At 34.1% G+C, this 22,412-nt stretch overlaps 1 protein-coding gene across 1 annotated transcript in view; it reads left to right on the top strand.

The window, feature by feature from the left end:
* LOC116418325 (glutamate [NMDA] receptor subunit 1) overlaps positions 1-22,412 on the top strand; it is a 294,315-nt gene that overhangs the window by 38,454 nt on the left and 233,449 nt on the right. The gene's annotated exons all lie outside the window — the stretch shown is intronic.

Genomic DNA, 22,412 nt, shown 5'->3' with positions numbered 1-22,412 from the left:
CGCGCCTCGAAGCTCTCGCCTCTGACGTCGCGCAGTCTGACCCGTCTGCTTTCTCTCTCTCACACACCCAAATTTCGGCTCGGCGCAACCCGCTCGAGTAGCTACGCGGCCGGCGCGCTCTCTCTCTCCCCCTCTCTCTCTCTCTCTCCCGTACGTATAATCGCGAGCACCGCGCGCGCTCACCGCGGCGTCGTCGGCCGAACCAACGGGGTCCCCTCTCTCTACTCTCGGGCACGCACACACGTAGCTGCGCGCTCACCAACAGCTCGCGCCGGCGTAGCTATCTGCTTTCCCCCCCTCTCTACTCTCTCTCGCTCTTCTCGGAGCTCGCGCGCACAGGCTTTGCCTCGCGTTGGCAGCAAGCCCGACCTGCTGCTACCGAGCAGCGAGGATTTCTCGGACACCCCGATTCCTCTCTCTCTCGCTCTCTCACTCACACACTCTCCCGCGTTTCTTCTGCGCTGCGCTTCTCTCTCTCTTTCTCGCTCTTGCGCACGCTGGCCCGATGCCTCGCGTGGATGACGTCGAGGTTTGCGCCCGCACCGCATACTGCTCTCTCGTCTCTCTCACTCTTTCTCGCACACACCCGCGGCTTTCTCTCTCTCTCTCTCTCACTCTCTTCTCTCGGCGGCCTAATGGCTCGCACAGAGAGTATCCCGAGAAACCCAAAGGTTCTTACCTGGTGTAGGAGAGACGAACACTAGTCTCCCGTCCCCCAGTGGAAGCCTCGCTAGCCCAGGAGGTGCTGGCTTCCCGTACTCTTTCTTTCTCTCTCTTCCTCTCTCTCTCTCTCTCTCTCTCTCTCTCTCTCTCTCTCTCTTTCTCTCTCTCTCTCTCTCTCTCTCTCTCTCGTGAAAACACCACAGTACACAGACTGCGTTATTAAAAGTGACCGACGACGTACGCATGGCTATTGACAAAAAGAAGGTGACGCTTATGCTGCTGTTTGACTTCAGCAAGGCCTTTGACACCATCTCACCTTCCAAATTACTATCTAAGCTGAGACAGCTGGGGTTCTCTAGGGCGGCTCTCCTGTGGATTAAATCATATTTACAGGGACGATCTCAGATGGTGATTTCGAATAAAAACGGAACTTCAGAGTGGCTTGAAACCAATCTGGGAGTTCCACAGGGTTCTGTCCTGGGACCCTTGCTATTCAGCCTCTATGTCAACGACCTGCAAAATATACTCGACGGCAACGCAATTAAACATCTTTTTTACGCGGATGACCTCCAGATCTATCTACACACCAACAAAGATAACTTCCTGGACGGCGTGGCTCGACTGGCTGAAGCGGCACGGCTGGTTTCGGACTGGGCGGAGAGCTCCGGTCTGCGACTTAACTCCGGCAAAACTAAGTCTATATTTTTCGGGTCCATGAAGAACGTTAATGATATTAAATCATGGAACATGCCTGGGGTTCCGTTGCCGGACGGAGTGATCGTCCCATTCAGTGAGACGGTCGTGAGTCTCGGTGTTGTACTGGATAGCAAACTTACTTGGAGACCGCAGGTGGATGCTATCACGAAAAAAGTCAACAAAGCCCTGTATAGCCTGCGGTTTATCAGGGGCTGCACCACTGAGACTCTCTGCAGAAGGCTAGTTGAGACACTTATACAACCGCACATCGACTACTGTGCTGTGACTATCCTGGACGCGTCTACCGAACAACGAATACGGTTACAGAGACTGAGCAATTCGTGTGTGAGATTCATCTTCGGGGTTGGGAGGGATGAACACATCAGTCCCTACCGGAAGCGTCTAGAATGGCTTCGCACCGATTCCAGAAGGCTCTACTATGAGGCCATTCTACTCTACAAGGTAATTCGGATCGGTGAACCCTCGTATCTGGCCTCATTTTTCAGCAAACACGAGCCGAGACCCTCCAGTAGGAGAGTTCCCCCGGAACTGAGCATCCCTACCGTCAGTACTGAAACCGACGGGCTAGGGCCTTCCAGGTCCAGGGTGCTCGGTTCTGGAACTCTCTCCCTTCTACTCTACGAAACCTGCCATCTCTCGCTTCCTTTAAGGGGGCACTACGGCGGCACCTGCTGGCCACGGAATCTTGACGACTCTGAGCCCTCTGGCGCTTGATTCTTAACCTTAATCTAGTTTTAATCTAGTCAGACTCGGCCCTGAGGCCGTAAAAATTCATTCAGTATTACGTAATTTAGATTTACAATGTGCAATACAGATAGGTCTATGACCAAACCATAAATGTGCAACGTAATATTTGAAAAGTTTTATGTGATAATTATATGTGACCAAATATGTTTTTATGTGATTATATGTGACGATATTTGTATATATTGTATTTTATAATTTTGTTAGACTGTAGCGACACAGTCTATGTGACCTTAATTGTATTATTTTTTTTTTGCCTTAGCAAATAAAGACCTATCTATCTATCTCTCTCTCTCTCTCTCTCTCTCTCTCTCTCTCTCTCTCTCTCTCTCTCTCTCTATAATTCATCAAGATTTAAGTGCAATGTTAGAGGATTAAAGTGATACACGAGGTGAAGTGCTATTACAGAGCACGTAGCCAATTTGAAGGTTAAGCACATGTTCCTGTGGCTTAAGCAAAAAGTTAATCCAGAACAAGATTTAGATATTAAAGAAGCTGTTTGGAAATAAAATATAAGAAATCCGATTGGAAAATTATTTTTGTAAGAACTTAAGAAGATTATTGTACTGAAAAATTGAGTATACGAAAATATCTACTCAAAAAAAATCAAAATGGCAAAGCAAGCCAAATTGAAGATATTTTAATACTGTGTGTATGTATATACTGTATGTAATGTTTGACGGTGAAAATTACACGAGTTGGAAAATCAGACTAATGATTTTATTAGAATACAAAGAATGTAAAGATCCAGCAGTCAAAGCAATGACTCAAGAAGATAAAAAAGATAATGATAAATGGAAAAAAATGTGTGCCTCTCGGGACGCCCGGCAGAAGTGATAACTTAACTTGATTTAAGTAGAAAGTATTTAAAATTGAACTTATTTATTATTCAAATGAATATAATTTTTGGAAAGCATTATAAAAATAAAGAAGTATTTTTTTCAAAGTAGCATGCTGATACTAACGGGAAATGATTTCTTTTTGCAATAATGGTTTTATTATTATTTAAGTAAATAGTTGCAGTTCTTCGGTCTATTGGCACAGCTTAAGGATATATATTATATTTAGTTATGTGAGCAGCAGCTTTTAGTCTTATTTTTTGTCCAGTTTTTGGTGAATCTTGAAAGTGCAACCTTACACGTGTGATCGTTAGTTTCAATGTAAACTAATTTTCCAACTGCACTGTTCGAAAGCCCATCTACTACTTTAATATTGGTTGTGATTATATAAAATTTATTTAGTACAAACACGATCTCGTATGGCAATCCTGCTGTATCGATAACCGAAATTGGCGTGTCTCCGAATCAGCTGTGCCGATCGGTAAGCTACTCTTCTCGAAGTACCGATAGAGCTCACTCAATTATTTTCACAATTATGCATTTAACAATTTGTATGACACTGGATAACAAGTAATACACAGTGTCACTGTCTGTAAAGGCGATATACCAACTAGAAGTACAGAGAGAATGAGAAAGACAGTGAAGGAAAGCGTAAGCAAAGTAATGCGGTATAGTATGCATAAGAGAGTAAATCTATAGGTATTGCTCGGAGAGGGAGGGGGTTCGAAAACAGTATGGCTATATGTATACTTATCTCTGCGCCCGGAGAGAGTGTATAAGGTATATTTAGCTTTGCGCACGGAGAAGGGGGCCTGCCGGGTCAAGCTCTAAGAGCCCTATACCAGAATACCTATAGATATCACTGTAACGCACTCCAGTTAAGGCATTCGATCTAACGCATTCCAGAAGTTACAAACATTGTAGGTTCACCGTCCCATAAGAAGTTATCACTTCAAAAATGGACTTAAAGGCAAGAACCATAATAATCAGTACTGTATCCGATAAACAATTAAAATTGGGTTGCTTAGCAATACAAGAAAAAATGTTTGGATTAAACAATTGAGTGAGCACGTGAAAATGTAACGAGCAGATTTTTGCGAACTCTCGAAGAGTGCAGATGTGTCGTCAGATAATTTTGTGCAATAAAAACACTTAAAACCTTTTTGATTTGTGTTTTCCTCTGTGCGCGTTTCTAAACACCAACTACATACATGTAGCTCTTTATTCCCGACTTGCCGGGGATAAAGTTCTAATTTTATGCTGGGATGTGTTGAAAAATGTTATATTTTATGTTAATATTGGATCTGATCTATTTTTTATAATAATGAACTGACTGAACTCAAAAAAAAGAATACAAAATTTTACCAATTGATATTATTAATTTTAATTAGCTAATTAGCTAAAGAAGCAATTTTCTTAACAAAATACTAATGGCACTTACCAGAACAAGGGGTATAAAAGGAGTGTATCAGACATGAGCGGGTGGGTGAGAAAAAATTCGCAAAATTCGCAATGGAGGGGCTTTAACGACGTGCAACGACACTCCTATAAGAGAAAGCAAAAGTTTTGAGAAAAATGGTTTTTACATTTTAGCTCTTTACTCGAGATTTCAAATCACTTGAAATTTTGATAAAATATAGTTTGACACGTGACGTTTATGATGATGTTTATTTTCAGAGATATGGATTTAAAAAAAAAATCACCTTTTACATTTTACCAGCCGAACAAAGCTGTCAATCCTGAGGACCAAACGAGGAAAAATAGGTAATTTTATTCTCTTTCAAATGCATTATAGCTAAATTATTTGTAACAATGGGATAATTAAAAAAAAAACCGCAAAATAGTGTTTTTCAAAAATCAAAAAATTAGCGATAACAAAAAAATAGTTGCGAAAATAAAAAAATAACTCTTTTTCCTGAATTCAGAATCCAAAAATAGATATGCATGTTAAATTTTATTGATATTAACGGAGTAGTTCCAGAAATATTACGGTATACATACACACACACATAATCTCATTTTTTTATTGTAAAATTGCACATATATCATGTAACTATTAATTTATTTTTCTATTTTCAAACTTTAAGTTTTGTAAAATTCATATTTTACAAAACTTTTATATACCCATAAAAAACTGAATAATAAATGCTCAAAGTATTAAATATGTATGGATAAAATGCAAGCTAATTTATTCAGATTTTTATGAGGTATTATAGTATGTTGGATATATCTTATGATTTTTTGTGGATTAGGACTGTTGAGGAAACTACATCTTTGTTTACAAATGATCTTACGAAAAATCTTTAAAAAAAGGAAATTTATTTTATGAAATTTTTGTGTACTCATATAATTTTGAATAAAAGTTTTGAAAGTATTGAACATTTACGAATAAAATATAAAGCAAATATATTTAAATTTCTATAAAATAATTAACTCTAAAAAAAATTAACTTTTAAAAAAGTAAAAGGTTAGGCGAGTTTGATATATTCCGCAACGAAATTACAGATAGAAAAGATCTAAGATCAATTAAACAAATTACTATTTAACTTGCAATGCCCGTTTTATTTTGTTTATTGGTGGACAGCTAAATTTTTCTTTTTATGTATTAGAACGTCATACAAACACCATAAGTACAATGAAACGGGCATGGCAAGTTACGTAGTAATTATCTTGAGAGTTGTTCCTCGCTTCATTACGATTAAATATAATGAACTTGACTTTGTTTGATTGAACTTAGTTCTTTTTTATCTGTAATTTCGTTGCGGAATATATCAAACTCGCCTAACCTTTTACTTTTTTTAAAGTTAATTTTTTCTAGAAATTCTAATTTCTCCTTCAAAATTTATGAAATTATTGAAGTAATTGTCAAGTGTTTGCAGCTTGCAAAGTTTCTGTATATGCTTATAAATATACTTTAAAAAATATATTGAGATCAGTTTTATATAATCGTGATCGAGGTGACGTCGTAGCCCGCTTATGTCGAGATTGTAACCGCTGTAACGGAAGAAGAAGGAAGACCTTGTTGTTCATTTTCGACTCATTCCGAAGAAATAAACGTATGAGGTCTTGTTGATCCCCTGTTGAAAATAATAACGTCATTTTATGACGTCATTGACTGACGTCATTAAATGACGTTATTATTTTCAACAGGGGAGAGAGCATATAGTTGCTGTTGAGGAGGCTGAAGTACGAGTTGAACAACCATAGACGTGGAGGTCGGCATTGCAAGAGACGTGATCGTCGTCGAGTTCGAGCGGTGAGAGCTCGTGAAGTTAAAGACGAGCTTTAAGATTTGCCGTAAATCACGGTGTCGATCTCACTCGACTCTGTTGTAGTACTCCTGCATGTCCTGAAGCGATTGGCCATTGCCCAGATTCCAGTCCACCGATATGAACCATCCTTGGTTCATATCACAAGATGTTCGCTGATGTAGAGCACACTGCTATTTACTATCTGGATTCACACGCCGTGTTTGTGATGAACCACGCGAGTGTTTGCGTCGAGTCTTGGCAGGTGTTCGGCGTCTAAGTATTAGACACATTAATTTTGTCGAGCGGTACACTAGCGGTAGCGCAAAGATTCTTTATGTCGAACTTTTCTTTGTCGAATAGACAGATTCTAGACAACTTTTAGCTTGAAAAATCTAGTCCTCTTTCCTCAGAATCTTTGTGTAGATAGATGCTTAATCCATGCGTTTGGCTCTCTGCAACTGCGATTCGATGCTTAGCGGACACCCCTCTCACTCTTTTACCATTAGAGTTGCACATAATTAATATGTTCTGGTGAATTATAGGATAATCTTATAACATATTTTTGTATTGTTGGACTTAAAAAGATGAAAATCGCATGGCCAAAATAGCAAATTAATTTTTAATTATAATTTTTTTGTTAAAAGAGAAAATTTTGAAGCAAAATATTATGATTATTAGAAAGTTCTCATTAAAATCTTCAAAATACATTACTCAAACATAAGCATCAAAGACATATCAGACAAGAAATCATTGGAGACTATAAAGTTGGAGACAGCAACGCTCCCCGTGGTACCTGGTGCCCAGGGTGGACAGTATCAACATCGCCTCCTGGAGTTTTGTAAAAATTTAAAACATAATTAGTCAAAACTTGTTACTCAGGGATTCGCAAAAAACGCTCGCTCCGCTTGCGGATCATACATACTGTTTATTACTTTTCATTGTGGAGCAGGTTTTACAAGAAAAAAAAAAATGTGAAAATTACTTTTTTTGCTTAAAATATATCAATATAAAATTTAAGCATTTTAATTTAGTTAATAAAACGCGCTTACGCGAGCGGCCTGTTTAATTTTTTGAATAAAAAAAATTGCATCCTGTGAAAACATTTTCTGAAGTTTTAAATGCATACATACTTAATATAATATCCAGGTAATAAATATCATTAAATTTCATAATAATATCATTCATAAAAATATTAAAGCTTAATGTTTTAACTATGCATAAATAATGTAATAATTCATGAATGCAGTTAATTAATCAAAAGGAAATGTTAAACAGCATTATTAAAATTTGTCGAATAATTAATTATATAATCTGAAAGTAAATAAATGATAAATATAATTCTTTATATACATAATTTTTTACTTGCACTCCTCGTCTTTGATTACCCAGATATATTTTAAGCGAAGTAGATCTATAATAGTATTATTAAACGTTTGGCCTTGTGAAATCACATTATCAATAAATATTGATAGTCATTGCAAAAGCTAATTTTATAGGAAATTGTCTTCTTTTAAATGTAAAAGGATATTCATTTACACAATACAAAGTAATCCTGTTTATAAAAACGACACGTCCAGCATTATCACCAGTTAAAATTATGCATTTCAATAAATAATTCGAAAAATCTATTATTCTTAATCTTGTGCCATTATATAAACCTTCATTGATGCTTATATTTCTAATAAGCATTAAAATACCATGTTTTCTTAAGCTTAATTTATGAGGTGGTAAACTGGATGGATTTAAAGAGTTTAAATATTCTGGCAAAAGCACTTCATCTAATTCGCCATTATTACAATTATCGGTACTATCTATACCTGTATATATATGTTCAGTCGTTACATCTAATAAATTTGTAACTTGTTTGTTGATTTCATCGACATCAACGTTTCGAGCTGACAGAATAGCGCATTTACTCTTCAAATCGTTTTTCTTCAATCTTCAATTTACCGAATGAATAGTAAGCAATATTATTACTTGCATCAAGAATACAATGCTCAGGAAGATCAATATTGTCATGCATATCATTTATTGTCCCATTACCGACTTCTAATAACTATTTGGCAAAATTTATTTCATTTGGCCTTACTCTCATATATGTGGTAAGAGTAAACTTTGTAAAATTTTTCCATAATTCGCTGTATTTAATACAAAAATTCAGAGTTTCACATCTAGTTCCTCTAATTTTAATTGCAAGAAGTTGTTGAAAATCTTCTCCTAGTAAAATAATTTTTCCTCCAAATGGTAAATTATTGTTCATGATATGTTGTAATGTTCGGTTTGCAACTTCTAAAGCATATCTTGGAGCCATTGGAGCTTCATCCCAGATAAATACATCTGCATTTTTCAAAAAAAAGGCCTTCTTTAGATTGCGCTTTAATACTTGATGATGAATCATGATGCATAGGAACAGACAAGCCAAACGTTTTGTGAACTATTTTTCCATGCGGGACTAATGTTGCAGCAAGACCAGTAAATGCCATTGTACATACTTCAATATTTTTTGATGATAATAAATTGTACAGAGTAGTATAAATAAAAGTTTTTACAGACCCTCCTGGACCATCAATATATATGCAGTTATTTCTATCCTGATCATTAACATTAACTGCATGAAGAACTGTATCTACAATTTCTTTTTGTTCATTATTTAAGTTAGCATACTGCTTTTGACCAAGTTCTGCCATTTGTGGCACAGTTGCTACATCAGTTTCATTATATGATATATTTATCTCAACTGTTTGATCCATAGTAGGAAACTCACTTAAAGTTCTACCTTCCACATTTAATATTAGCATATGTTATTAATCAGTTATTAATATGAGCATAAGCGTTCTGGTGACTTATAGTTGATTCATTTATTCGCGAAAAATCCTCTGACATTGCATCTTTGAATTTATCCCATAATTCTTCAGGACCAACAGGTTGGCAATGGATCAAAATACGAACGAACAATCGTCGAAGTTGCGCAGGCATCATCCACACGGTTGCTTCCTCCATAGCTCTAATTCATTCTTCATCGTCTTCTATGAGACCCATAGCTAGACATGCCGCTGTAAATGTCTGGTCTACGATGCCATCAACAGTTTTCAAAGAATCAAAACTTATAGCACCTTTGACATGCAATAACAATAGACGCAAATGAAATAGTTCTAATTGAGTTGGACTAACTGAGTACATACGACCAATACAATTAAAACATTATTTACGGACTTGCCAACTTGTGACTGACAAACCAGCAGTCTTAACTTTTTTATGCACGAATTTGCTCGGAATATCTACATATAAATACTGCCTTGATTCTGGGTTTTCTAAATTTAATTTAAAGTAATCAAGCAACATGCTACTGGATGAAGTTAAATTTTCCTCCGTAATATTACATGAGTTGCCATTTATTGTAACAAAATGTTGATATGGTAAATGTAGTGGCATTCTTATTATAGCATGACTTTTATCTTGTAATGCTTTACTAAGTATGCGGTATAATACTTCAACGGGTCCAACGTATCGAGTTTCTAAAAAATCTGTAATTTCATCATGATTAATTTCATGATTAATTAATGTTCTTTCATTAGATTCACCAATTGTTACAGTAGCGGCGTCATGACCTTTATATATATATATATATATATATATATATATATATATATATATATATATATATACTTATACAAATATTTAACGGATCTAATACTTGTAATTACTTTTACGTTGATATGACAGTTAAATTTCTCTAATAAAATAGGACAATACGGTACGACCTATCTATTATCGAATTCATTACCATTAGTCTGTTTATGTAAAATTCCAGTATCTCTCCTGCGATAATTAGTATAACCATTTTCATCCATGTTTGTTTCGTTTAAAAAATTTTTCGGAAATTTATTGGAACATTTTCCGTCTACCTGACACCAAGCACCGCATCATGTATCATATTTTTGGTGATTTTTTAATCATAAGTTAAAGTGATCAATAAGTGCATATGGGGTAGACCTCTCTTCTGAAATTCAATCACATAAACATATGCTGCGACTTCACCAAAAAAAGATTTTCTTTATAATGAAATCTAATAAACGTTCTTTCTTCAAATGAAACACTCGGGCTACAATATCAGGTCTATCAGAAGCCTGTTGATGAGATAAAAGATTTTCTTCTATTTCTGGCCATTTACGATTACATGTCATTGTAAGAAATATATCAGGTTTACCTTTCCGATTAATTAAGGCCATTGCGTATGATAACATTGTTGCATGTGGCGAGGTGAACCAATGAAAGTTGATGGAAGAATTATTGTTTTTCCTACTTGGCCATTCATATCATTAGCCGCGTTTTGCATGTAATCATGCAACCCTTGATATGTATCTGCCTTAATTTCTTTTTGATGAGTTTTACAATATATAATTCTATCTTTTACAACCTTTACATAAGCATCTACAACATACTGTTGAAATAATCTACGTCCTAAAATAAAAGTATTGAATTCATTCGATCTAATAATCGACGCGTGACACGTTTAGCGTATACAAGATATAAAATTACTATTAAGCAATTTTATATCTTGTATACGCTAAAAGTGTCACGCGTCGATTATTACCGTCATTGTTTCGTTTTTATTTATGCGTAAGTTTTGATGCCATCCTTGAGTACCGTAAGGATAAAACAATGGATACACCCATGGTTCAACATTTGGATCCATTGTGCTTACACATTGTAAAGTTTTAGTATTTTTGTTTCGAATAGTTACGTATGACTCAGGAACTTCGCCATCAGCCGTTGTTGAAAAAATAGCAGCTACATCATTGGTTTGCTGAAAGTTAAATCTTTGTCTATCAGTACCTGGCTTTAATGTAAAGAATAATTGTAATTCTGGCACCGGTTCATTAGCGTTTAATAAAGATTGTTGATTATTAATTTCTTGTTTAATCATTTCGTAGGATTTAGCAAATATATTGTTTTCTCTTATTACTTTATCTAAGATTTCTAACGTTTCATATTGAAGGTCAGCATTTTGTAAAATTTATAGCTTCTAAAGGATCAATAATAAAAAGTTGTCCAAAAGATGGACTGTCATCGCCTTCTGGATATAGAGCAGTGTTAATCTGATAGTATATTTGTCCTTGAATTTTGAAACAATATGGCCCTGGACGTCTTGAACGGAAATTAACTAGCATTGAAAGAAGCAAACGACAATGAATTATTATAGACACGTATATGTTGAAAAAAATCATTTGATTTAGTATGAGATCCATTAAACAAATCTAAAAGATCTTTAGGAAAAATAGGTGTCGGTTCTAAAGCAACTTACAGAGTCTTGTCTTGGTCCACCAACTCATCGAATTCAAAGTTCGACCTAAACGTCGCTTCAGGAGCTTCAGGTTCTTCAGCCATTTTAAAATTATTTTCGCCTCTGTACAAATTATAAGAAAAATCCAAAATTAATTTCATTCCATACCCTACAAACGCTTCAAACTGTTGGTGCTCAGCAAGCGACAAAATTTGAATGAATAAAAAAAAATAATCACACTTGATTAAAAAGTACCAAGGTGATTACGTTTCTAATGAATTGTAAAACATCTTGAAAAAATTTCAAACCTCTATCTTTATGATTTAAATTTTATGGACGATATCCTTAGAATTTAGAAAGTTATTCTCTCTTTCTTCTCTTAGGATTTGAAATAGTTTTATTGAGTCTACTCGCGATGGGTGAGTATTGTCGTTTTATAATTTCTCGTGTCTGTTCTTGAAATCTCTTTATTCCGAGAGGATCTTCATCGGATGTTTCTTCTATGTAATTTTCAAATGTTCTAATTTCTTTTCGTATTAATTGCTTGGCTTATTTTCTGGTTTGATTCGTCTTATAGATTCATCTTATTGATCTTCATTTATGATTTGGGAATATAGTAGTCGGTCGATGTACTCTTCAATGTCAAAATACAGACGTGGTCTAGATTTACAACTCTAAGCATTTCGATATTTAAAAGATCGTCCAGTATTATAATTAGCAATATTTTCAAATCATCCTCCAAACAAGATCTGTTTTCGACTAATGGTCTCCTTTTATTCATTCTAGAAATTTAAAAGAAGGTAATTTTTTTAATTTTTTTTTATTGATTGTTATTACTATGAATTTCTCTCTTTCTTCTCTTATGATTTGAAATAGTTTTATTGGTTTTATAATATTTCTTTTCGTTTTGCTTTAATCTTTTTCTTCTGAATTGGGCATTTCCTCTCTTACTTTTTCCCGATCGTTAGTTTTCTCCTTTCCTTTTATTTGAATTTACATTACTCTCTTATTCCTCCTCGCTGTTTGATTCTCCAAAATTTTTTAATAATGAATCTATGTACTTTTCTTGATCTACTATAATGGGCAAATCAGTAGTTAAGTCATTCGTCCTTTTTTCGAGATCCATTAATGAGGACGAATTGATCTTCTCTGTGATGACTACATTTATGGATTCATGTTTTTCTGGCATTCTAGTGAGCTTCATTACTGGTAATAATTCTATAATATCAATGAATTTTTTCTTTTTGGTAGACTACGTTGGCCGCAATTAGAACATGCTTTAATATTACTCGCGTGGATATTAAATTTGTATGTGACTCGTCTTACATATTCTTGTTTTACCTTTTTCCTTTGACGTAGCAATTGTAACAATAGTTGTTAACCCTGGTAAAAATAACTTATTAAATCCGATTCAAAAGGTAATAGGTTGTAATTGGATTTCTTAATCGGAAATTATTCAATTAAAACCAATTTAATCGATTAAAATCTATTTAATGTGATTATAACTTTTAGTCGGTTTTAATCAGATTCAATCAGTTGTATTTTTCAACAAATATAACATTTTATTTAAAAACACAACTGTTTAAATCCGATTAAGACCTACTAAAACTTATAATCAGATTAAATAGATTTTAATCGATTAAATAGGTTTTAATTCGATAATTTCCGATTAAGAAATCCAATTAAACCCTATTATCTTTCGAATCGGATTTAATAAGTTATTTTTACCTGGGAACTCTTATTGGATAATTGTTGATATTTTTCGCTTCTTGTTCTTTGCATTTCGGACATCTGGAACAATTAAAGTGAGGTTTTTCTATATATTTGTTGTCTTCTCATGCTTTGTTGAAAAAGAAAGAAGCTATGTCTAATTTAATTGGTGGTTCAACTTGTTCTTCCCCACTTTCGTTATCGAGTGGATATTGGATTAATTTTAACTTTTTAACAATTCTAACGCATCAAGAGCATATTCCGCCGTTTTTACTAAATTAGTTCTGCAATTTCTACATTTATTATTTGGTGGGAATAATTTAATGAGAAAACAAGTTATGTGTTGTTTTTTTATGAGATTTTGATTGTTTTTTATGATGATATTTTTGACATAATTTAGCCCCAGTTTTGTCTCGATAGTAATCTAGTATGAATATCGAATAATGGCCATCTGTAGAATGTATCTGTAACAATTACATTAATATCAATTTTTCTTTCTACTTTGTTTTTAATTTGTTTTGTGATTTGATTGCTCTCTCTCTCTCCCCCTCTCTCTCTCTCTCTCTCTCTCTCTCTCTCTCTCTTTCTCTATTTTATTTTCTCTCTTATTTATTGAATGGGGTCCTGCCGTATTTCTAAATCTTATTGTTCGTGTCCTTCTTTTATCCGGGGTAATATCAATTTCGCTAGTTTGAATTTGATTGAACGGGCGTGTCTCGCGGCGTCTTCTAAATTTTTATATTCTCAAGGTGCGCGTAAGTATTTTAGAATTTCTTTTTTCATTACCAAGGTATATCCGAAAACGGCAGATTCTTCTGTACTTAAATAAGTTTCGAATAATTCTTTAAAATTTTCTCGTGCTTTTATCAGTTCTGACCGTTATCGGTTTTAAACCATTCTCAGTCGATTGGTGACTTTTTTGAAAAAATTCAAACTCAGAAGATTTTCCAAAACTTGGACTTCATTTTTTTTAGTCAAAATTTGTGATAAATTTCTTTAGTTTGAATTTTCAGAAAAGCCACTAATTGATTAAAAATGGCTTATTACTAAAATGTCAAGGTAGTTTCTTTATAAATTGATACTAAAACCTCTTTCCAAAGTTTCAAACCATCAGCTATGAAAGAATTCAAGTTTGTTGGTCGACATACTTTTGAAGTTTATGTATTATGTTGACAATAAAGTTTATATTATTTCTTATTAAGAGTTTTGGCATTTTGCAAGGATACTCTAGAATTAATTTATAAAGAAACTACCTTGACACTTTTGAATGAAGTCTCTCAGTTCTGATTGTCACTGGTGGAACATGAGAGGATTTACTAGGAGGTTAGTAAAGAACCTTGAACATGTGCGCACGCACGAACACGCACACAGTAGCTTGCAGATATGTCCGAGCCTCTAAGGTCCGAGCAGCTTGGCAGTCGCAACAGTTATGCACTATGAAACACGGAGTATTAACCAATAGATCTGCGGAACGATGGCCATCACTTTTTTAAGAGGGGATTTTTATAATGGTTCAGTGAATCTGTATATAATTTTGTTTGATCATTATTATGAATAACCCTATTGAAAAATCTCACGTGAGATCTCAGGCAAGATCTTATGATCTCATGCCAAAATCTTATCTAATCAATTTTTGTTTATGCGTAATAAGCCATTTTTAGTCAATTAGTGGCTTTTCTGAAAATTCAAACTAAAGAAATTTATCACAAATTTTGACTAAAAAAAATGAAGTCCAATTTTTGGAAAATCTTCTGAGTTTGAATTTTTTCAAAAAAGTCACCAATCGACTGAGAATGGTTTAAAACGCGTAAAAAAATCGGTTAGATGAGATTTTGGCGTGAGATCTCACCTGAGATTTTTTAATAGGGAATTGATAACGATATAACAGATGATCAGAGTGTATAAAAAGCAACAAAAATCCTCTATTATATGCTGCTACACCTTGGAGAAAGAAAACCAGGGAAGCCGAAGACTTATGAACGCCAATCAAATAAGAAAAACGCAAATAAGAATAATCCAATTTACGACGACGTGGAAGGAAGATCAATTAATGTCGAAGAAGAACAAGCCGCTCGCAGAACAATTTAAAAGAAATCATGTTATTCGAAGAAGTTGTAAGGAAGAGAATAGATGTTTTGTGCAGTAAACAAGTTGAAGGAGAAAGCACTCGAGCATTCTATTATCGAGTAAGAAATCTACGCGATGAACATCGGTCAGAACTGATAAAAGCACGAGAAAATTTTAAAGAATTATTCGAAACTTATTTAAGTACAGAAGAATCTGCCGTTTTCGGATATACCTTGGGAATGAAAAAAGAAATTCTAAAATACTTACGCGCACCTTGAGAATATAAAAATTTAGAAGACGCCGCGAGACACGCCCGTTCAATCAAATTCAATCTAGCGAAATTGAAATTACCCCGGATAAAAGAAGGATACGAACAATAAGATTTAGAAATACGACAGGACCCCATTCAATAAATAAGAGAGAAAATAAAATAAAGATAGAGAGATAGAGATAGAGAGAGAGAGAGAGAGAGAGAGAGAGAGAGAGAGCGAGAGAGAGAGAGAGAGAGAGAGAGAGAGAGAGAGAGAGAGAGAGAGAGAGAGAGAGAGAGAGAGAGAGAGAGAGAGAGAGAGAGAGAGAGCGAGAGAGAGAGAGAGAGAGAGAGAGAGAGAGTAATCAAATACAAAACAAATTAAAAACAAAGTAGAAGAGAAATTGATATCAATGTAACTGTTACAGATACATTCTACAGATGACCATTATTCGATATTCATACTAGATTACTATCGAGACAAAACTGGGGCTAAATTATGTCAAAAATATCATCATAAAAAACAATCAAAAGCTCACAAAAAAAATAACACATAACTTGTTTTCTCATTAAATTATTCCCACCAAATAATAAATGTAGAAATTGCAGAACTAATTTAGTAAAAACGGCGGAATATGCTCTTGATGCGTTAGAATTGTTAAAAAGTATGAAGAAATGTTGAAAGGGTTAAGAGCAATGAATAAAATCGACATAAAATTAATCCAATATCCACTCGATAACGAAAGTGGGGAAGAACAAGTTGAACCACCAATTAAATTGGACATAGATCCTTGCTTTTTCAACGAAGCATGAGAAAACAACAAATATATAGAAAAACCTCACTGTAATTGTTCCAGATGTCCGAAATGCAAAGAGCAAGAAGCGAAATATATCAACAATTATTCAATAAGAGTTAACAACCATTGTTACAATTGCTACGTCAAAGGAAAAAGGTAAAACAAGAATATGTAAGACGAGTCACATACAAATTTAATATCCACGCGAGTAATATTAAAGCATGTTCCAATTGCGGCCAACGTAGTCTACCAAAAAGAAAAAATTCATTGATATTATAGAATTATTACCAGTAATGAAGCTCACTAGAATGCCAGAAAAACATGAATCCATAAATGTAGTCATCACAGAGAAGATCAATTCGTCCTCATTAATGGATCTCGAAAAAAGGACGAATGACTTAACTACTGATTTGCCCATTATAGTAGATCAAGAAAAGTACAAAGATTCATTATTAAAAAATTTTGGAGAATCAAACAGCGAGGAGGAATAAGAGAGTAATGTAAATTCAAATAAAAGGAAAGGAGAAAACAAACGATCGGGAAAAAGTAAGAGGGGAAATGCCCCATTCAGAAGAAAAAGATTAAAGCAAAACGAAAAGAAATAGTATAAAACCAATAAAACTATTTCAAATCATAAGAGAAGAAAGAGAGAAATTCATAGTAATAACAATCAATAAAAAAAAATTTAAAAAAAATGTATTTTACCTTCTTTTAAATTTCTAGAATGAATAAAAGGAGACCATTAGTCGAAAACAGATCTTGTTTGGAGGATGATTTGGAAATATTGCTAATTATAATACAGGACGATCTTTTAAATATCGAAATGCTTATAGTTGTAAATCTAGACGACTTCCACGTCTGCTTTTTGATATTGAAGAGTACATCGACCGACTACTATATTCCCAAATCATAAATGAAGATCAATAAGATGAATCTATAAGATGAATCAAACCAGAAAATAAGTCAAGCAATTAATACGAAAAGAAATTAGAACATTTGAAAATTACATAGAAGAAACATCCGATGAAGATCCTCTCGGAATAAAGAGATTTCAAGAACAGACACGAGAAATTATAAAACGACAATACTCACCCATCGCGAGTAGACTCAATAAAACTATTTCAAATCCTAAGAGAAGAAAGAGAGAATAACTTTCTAAATTCTAAATTCTAAGTTCTACTTCGACTTAAACATAAATTTTTGTATGAAACAACTAGAATCCAAAAGATTTGTGTATGTCGACATGTCCCAATTTCGATGGACATCTGTTTACGAAAATTGTTATCATCCAAATAATTATCCATATCTTGAAGCCATAATTTCATGTGCCAAATAGCATCATCACGAAGACGATGTCGACTTCATAAATTGCCACATTTGTGCGGAACCGTTACTTCAAGTTCAACCAGTTATAAATTGCCCATCGTATCTGGACGAATATATATAGTTCTGATTCTCCTTCTATTTATAATATTATCGTCCACTTCTAACCGTACACACACACACACACATATATATATATATATATATATATATATGAGTGTGTGTGTGTGTGCGGTTGGAAGTGGATGATAATATTATCAATAGAAGAAGAATCAGAACTCGAGCGCAAGATCATCGTATTGGGAGACGTTGAAAGACAAGAAAAAATAGAGAAAGAAAAAGAAAGTAAGGAGAATTGAAACGAAACCAAAATTCACTAGAAAAGTAATCAAGAAGCCACCTTCAGGACGACCTAACAATACAACAACAGCCAACGATCCAACATCAATCTATCCAAAACAAGCTAAGAAAACAAGAAAATAAATATTACTTAAGTATAAGCGCGAGAACGATTATAAACCCTTTTTTCTCATCATGTGACATTTATAATCTTGGCAATCATTATAAGCTAGTAAATGAAAATGTATCAAAAAAATGTTTGTAAAACCAAGATATTAAATGTATAGACACGGTTTCAGAAAGTAGGAATATAATATCGTATCAATATATCTATGTATCTCAAGGGACACAATAGCACCCCGATAGCAAGTGTAAATGGAATACACTATGCCATCGGGAGCGCATCGCGAATTATATAATTGAAAGAAAACAACTATTAATTTATACTAACAATTAGTATTAAGTATTATTATTAAATAAATAATAAATAAATAAAAAATAATAAAATTAGTATTATTAAAATCAAACAAAGAGTTGTTATATTGTAATACCAGAATTTAAGCAACTACATAAAAAGAAAATTTACAAAGAAATTAAATACCAATATCAAATATATTAAGAATCATAACTTAACAGTAACATTTTATTTACCATTCTTTTTCATTAAAAGCCATTATTCAATTAAAATAAATAAATCTTTATATATATGAGAAGATTTAAAATCACGATAGATATAGGGAAAATTTTATTATACTGTAACCATTTTATAAAGAAGTCCATACTAGATTAGTAAAGAAAAACAAAGGAAACATAAAAAAATGAGAGAATATCGAATAACGTAATACTAATTCAAATTATTTACTAACATTAGACGGTAACTTAATACTAAAGAAAAAGAAAACATCAATACCTATATAGTATTATTAATAATCTAATCTCATTTATCAACAAATATATATATATATATATATATATATCAATATTATATGTATCATTGCATGTAAAAAATAAAGAATATATATATATATATATATATATATATATATATATATATATATATATATTGTAACGAGTTGAGCACCACAGCCAATTCGTAGTGGTATGAGTACCACTACGCCGCACCGGAACAGCGTAGAGTCGCGCGCGCGATAATAAACCCGAGCGAATTCGGCAATAGGCACGAAAGAGATAGAGAGAGCGAGCGCGCGGGCTAATCCTTCAGGTGCGCGCTCAGATAGCTCTCGGCCTTCGGAAAGTAAACACGGGACTTCGCTTGTCCAATTCGAAAACCTTCGTTATACCGTGTGCTGTGCTGTGTCCAGCGGATCGAAGTGTACCTTGTGTGTGAGTGCGACGCGGAGTCTGGGTATTCCTGATCTTGCCTAGCGGTCCCGTAGAGTTACTGTCCGGTGACGGCTTTCAATAGCTTAGGACATAACAGTAGGTACTGTGGAGTAACTTCTTGTCTATCGAATCGTCGCAATTCACTAGTCGCTATAGTAAAAGGTGTAGCATTAACGCCGTCGCGGAATTCTCTTGGTTTTCTAAAGTAAATGGCAGAAAATGAAAGTTCTTCAGCGTGTTCATCGAACAGTATACTTTCAGGCCTGTTATGTCCAGCTGGAGCTATGTTTAAGTATTTGTCTTCGTTCCAAAGTAGTGTATACCGTTGCGCTATAAGACTTTCTTCAATCAATATATTTTTAGTAAAATCATCTTGCTGCTTTTGGGTTATTGGTGGAACGTTGGTTCAAAAAATTGTCAGCTGTAATGTTATATATTTTGTAAAGTGTAGATTGAACTATTGGCTACAAATAAGTGTCCTAGCCATAATTTATTATTCTTTTTATTTATTATTCCGCGCAAGTAAGAAGTTTTGTGTATATGTTTTTTCTTGATGTAAACATTAATGCAGTAATCGTCATCAAGTTCTCTTGGTAAGCAAGTCAACATATTATCAACATTGACAGTCAATGAACATGTCGTAAGCGCCGTATTTGCATGAAAGGTAAACGCGGTGAAATTAAGCATTCAGTAACCAAGTCAAGTTTTAGCAAGTCTACTGGTATGAGCGGATATCGAAATCCGTTGTAAGTAGCCATTGTTGGAATTTTATTACTATCAAGAGAACGTTTGCAAGTAGAGCATAACTGAACTTGTTGTATATTCCACTGAAAAACAATTGTGTATAGAGGATCGTGACATATAGGATGTATTTATTCTAAGTCTTTTTTTAACCTTAATCTTTCACAAACTGTACAAGTGTGTCCGAATGCGTTTTTGTAAATTTGTAAATTTTTGTTTGAATTGATTGTGTGCACCTAAGTGAGATCGATAGTTTGAATAAGTTGCTGAAAGTAATAGAGCGTCTATTTTGTCCGCAGGGTAATTTATTTCTTCCTGTAAATCACTAACTGTTGGTAAAATAATTAATATTGTTACTATTGATAGTAAAAATTAAAAATTTTTTTAATGCGGAATATTTTGAAATTTCAATATATCATTCAATTCATCTGTTAAAGCATAGTTGATTTGCAATATATTGTCGTAATCGTCGCCGCTATGTTCATCGTCACTATGTGCATTAAGTGTTAAATTCCACGTGTATCATTATCCTGATGGTCTGTTTGTGATCCATTAATATTTGTGATACATTTTTGACGCAGAATTGACGATTAGTGTGTTGAATTGAAATGATAACGTTACGTTGAACGTTTAATTTCTCTACTGCATTACGTGATGCGTGAATCATTGCCACTGTTTCTATAATGTTATTTGATGTCCCTTGTTGATCTACATGAAAGATAATTGTTATCTAGAAATGGTCATATGTGTATGTGCACATATGAATCTTATTATAAATTTCTTACTTGTTGTTATTACTTGTATACGCGATAATTTATTATATTACATTTGCAAGGATGTTAGAGTTACTATAGCGTTATCGTAATTATTATGCGCCCATCTTTTTTGCAGAGCACTTCTTTGTTGTACAGCTTTATGTGTAACTGTACTTGCTGAAGTTTCAGTATGAATGGAAATTATTTTTTGAGTTTTTGAAGGTGACGAGTAAGTTTTCTCATTTTTATCATGTTCGTTTGTTTGTATCTCCTGGCTTGTAGTATTTTCGGAATTTCTTTTTCGTGCTCGATATTCTCGTTAGTACAATGTTTTGCGCTCTCTATATTTTGTTTCGAATTCAACTGAATTTGTATGATATGATATATTTGTATTCTTTGGTATTTTGTCTGTCCCTGTATTGCTGTTCTTTATGTTGTCGTTTATCTAAATTTAATAGAGAGGCTATAAATACGATGAATAAAATGTAGCGAACAATATATGCCTATATTATATATATACACACATATATGATATAGTTGTTTTGAGCCAAGGTGAGATTCAGCCCCCCCCCCCTCGCCCCTTCGCCACCCTTAGCCCCTCCTCAGCCCCCCTCAAAATAACGTTAAAACGTTCCAAATACCGCGTTATTTTTTTACTCATGAAGCCCCCCTCGTCCCCTCCCCCCTCATTGGCCCCGCCCAGCCCCCCTCAGTTACTTTATTCAACATTTATAGTAAAAAATACTATTCATTGTGTTAAAAGTTCTATTTTTTCCACGCCACTCATGAGGTAAATAGAAAAGTGCGTTTTTTTTTCTCAGATGACAAAAATTTTACTGTTTTGGAATTAGAAACTAATATAGAATCTCATAGTAATTTTAATAAGTAATGATGTATTTTATTCGTGTATTTTCAATACTTTATTCTGTAACAAGTGGTCGCGATTCCATGTTGCGTGTGCTCATTTAGTCGAGTCATGCGAGAACAACAAAGATGAGTGGCAAAGCTAGGAAGAGTTATATACGGCGGCGACAAGATGGTACGGCACAAACAAGCCATTCCAACAACGGACGCAGAGAGAAGATAATAGCAAGGCGCGCACGCTCCTATAGCACCCAATCTTTCGGCAATATTTTCTGAAAGTTGCATCGGCAGATTCAAGAATATTGCAGACAGATTATAGAATATTCTGGATACTTTCCAGCAATATTGCTGTAAAGGGTAATGTCCGTTTACGGATTGCATTTCAAAAAAAAAATAATAATAATAATAATATCGCAGCAATATTGCGTTAATATTGTAAATTAAAGGTAAAAAATCATTAAATGAAAAAAATTATGTAAGCGTTTTCACGGATTCTCATGCCCGTTTTGGGAGGCACCACCCGGATGATACCTCCCGAAACGGGCATAAGAAACCGTGAAAACACTTATATAATTTTTTTTAATTTAATGTTTTTTTCGTTCTTTTAAAATTTTTATCTACTCATATAATTTTGAATAAAAGTGATGAAGTATGAAATATTTAAGAATAGAATACATAATTCAAGCATATTCAAATTTCTATCAGATAATGAAAAATAGATGTA

The sequence above is a fragment of the Nasonia vitripennis genome, unplaced genomic scaffold (genome assembly GCF_009193385.2).
Source record: "Nasonia vitripennis strain AsymCx unplaced genomic scaffold, Nvit_psr_1.1 unplaced0186, whole genome shotgun sequence".
In the NCBI taxonomy this organism is placed as follows: Eukaryota; Metazoa; Arthropoda; class Insecta; order Hymenoptera; family Pteromalidae; genus Nasonia; species Nasonia vitripennis.
Note: the sequence above shows the minus strand (reverse complement) of the source record. Positions and strands in the feature narration are given on the sequence as shown.